At 37.8% G+C, this 2,500-nt stretch overlaps 1 protein-coding gene across 8 annotated transcripts in view; it reads left to right on the top strand.

The window, feature by feature from the left end:
• Positions 1-2,500, top strand: part of LOC144965943 (vitamin D3 receptor-like) — a 334,906-nt gene that overhangs the window by 288,099 nt on the left and 44,307 nt on the right. Inside the window, exon 1 of one of the 8 annotated variants that reach the window (XM_078901826.1) lies at positions 1,725-1,963. The exons of 6 other annotated variants lie outside the window; for them this stretch is intronic. The gene's annotated coding sequence lies outside the window, so the exon portion shown is untranslated. Of the gene's footprint in view, positions 1-1,724; positions 1,964-2,500 lie in introns of those variants that run through there. One more of the 8 variants, XM_078901827.1, reaches the window with a different exon arrangement.

The raw sequence follows: 2,500 nt of genomic DNA, 5'->3' as shown, positions 1-2,500 counted from the left end.
ATAGATAGACGGGTAGAGAGGTAGATAGATAAATACATAGATGTACAGGTAGGTAGATAGATCATGAAAGAAAGATGGAGAGACAGATGCCATGAGAGCCGTGAGTGGCGGGAGGGTATTGGGGGGGGGGGGGGGGGTTTGTTGAGAGTGTTGGAAGAGCTATTGGTGAATTGGTAATAATTAACTTTTTGATTGGTATGTAGAACGAAACAGAACGCCATACCCAGATCGCATTAATTGTTTCTTTTCACCCCGTGGGCTACACCAATAATACGCATGTCTGCTCCTTCCCGTCTGCCTCGGTCACGCTCCGCTGACCCGATATGAATGATTAATTTTAGAACACTGCACCTTGTCATTAACCATTGATGATTCCTGTAAACACAAATAATATACGTTAGGATTGGGGGGCCTTTCCACGGCCTTGTTTACCTCCCTCTGTTGACGATAAGTGTTTGTAACTGCAATGGCAATACAGAAAAGACATTGTATGTGATGATGATGAAGTTAATAAGAATCTGATAGAAGCTGTCAATTGTAAAATGTTGATGTACCGCTTTTAAAACAAACAAAAAAGAACAAAATATTAAACACGGAATGTTTCGTGATCAAACCCTTCTTCAGACGATTTAAAAAGAAAGGTAAAAAACTTAAATTATATCACGTTAAATCCAGATCGACAACCTGTAAATAAGTTCCCGTTAAACTCTACTTATTAAAAATATTTTTCCACCGAGAGGGACCCAGGAATTGGGGGGGGGGGGGAGAGAGAGAGAGAGAGAGAGAGAGAGAGAGAGAGAGAGAGAGAGAGAGAGAAATCATCATACTTGGCCATAATGATATAATTGTGTCAAGGATAATATTGAAAAATGATAATTTCAGTGAAGTAAAATTATTCTGTGTGGCTTGATGAGTTGTCTACTTTAAAATACAGTTTTTAAAAGAATAAATTGTCATCCCTTGATGTACATTGTGAGGGGAAATGACAATTACCCAAGCACTATATCTCAACTCTGTATTTAGGAAGGTGGTGGTGCGTTATTGTCAGGTGTTGAACAGATTCCTTTCATACACTGTGTCATCAGTTGAAGCGGAGAGTGTTGGAAAAAAAATACATTCGTAAGTTAAGATAATTGGCCACATTGGACAGTGCCTGGAATAAGAGCCAGATTCTCTTACCTGTAATAATTAATAATTTATCGTCACAATCTTGTCTTTATGTAACAATGATCGCGACAGTACTAACTGGACAATAGGAGATTGTAGTAGCAGAACTCTAATCAAATAATTTAAAAAGACGGCTTGAATTAGTATTGCATCACTTGAGTGTAGAAGTTGATTTTAAATATTATTAGAAGTTTTCAGTTTTCACACATCTCCTTAAAATATCACTTGTTCCGTTTAGTTGATCGTCTCCCCCATCAATCCGTCTCTTGTGTTTATTTCTCGCAGCGCCTCTCTCTCTCTCCGTTCTTCCTTTCCCTTTGACGAGCCGTCCGTCCCAGACGAGCACGCCTCTCCGTCGATGACGCTCGTCGCTGATTGGTCGAGGGGCGGCTTTGCACCGAGTGAACCCTCTGACATAGTTTTTGTTTGCCGAGTGTACGCGCTCTCCCCGTGCACGGCGGGGCGGTGGGGGCAGGCGGCAATTTTTTACGCCAAGAGTTGTTGTCCTTGTCCGTTGGGAGTTTTAACTGTAAGAAGTTTTGGGCGAGTTTAGCTTTACTGGCCCGGCCATCGTCAATGGAACGCGAGGACGCGATCATCAATTGAAGGCCTTGTTAGTGAAAGGGGATTTTCACTTCTAAATCTCTTCCTGCCCGACTGGAATTGATAGGAGTCAGTTTGTTTTCATTGATCCGTGGGGAAGGATCTCGTTTGAGTGCTAGAGGATTTCCGAATCGAAGTTTGTTTTAGTTTGAAAAGTGTGAAAAAGTTGGTTTTAGTTTGTTTTAGTTCAGAGGTAAAATCTATTATTATTATTATTATTATTATTATTATTATTATTATTATTATTATTATTATTATTATTATTATTATTATTTATTATTATTATTATTATTATTATTATTATCATCATTATTATTATTATTATTATTATTATTGTTATTATTATTATTATTATTTCGTCATATGTTGTTTTTATTTTTTCAAAAATAATATGTAACTTTATATCAACTACTATCTTTTAAAATATGTTTAATGATTTCTGTGTATGGGGATGATCAATGTGTGGCTAGAACGTATTTTCACCACTTCGATAATCAGATGTTCAAATCTGACGGACTTTATGTAAGTCCAGTTTTCACCATAGCCAGGACTTCGACTGTGAGATTATGGTCTCACGGAGTGGACATGTCTCGTCCATCGGTTTGGGGTTTGTTTCTCACTTGATTTGTTGTTGATAATTCTCTTGCTGTCGTCTTTTACTGGGCCCAAATTACCGTATGAATTTTACATCGAGTTAAAGACAAACATAAATTTTTACATCGATTTAAGA

The sequence above is a fragment of the Berghia stephanieae genome, chromosome 2 (genome assembly GCF_034508935.2).
Source record: "Berghia stephanieae isolate SIO BIC M18660-M18661 chromosome 2, UCSD_Bste_1.3, whole genome shotgun sequence".
Lineage (NCBI taxonomy): Eukaryota > Metazoa > Mollusca > Gastropoda > Nudibranchia > Aeolidiidae > Berghia > Berghia stephanieae.
This window is presented reverse-complemented; position numbering and strand designations above follow the sequence as displayed.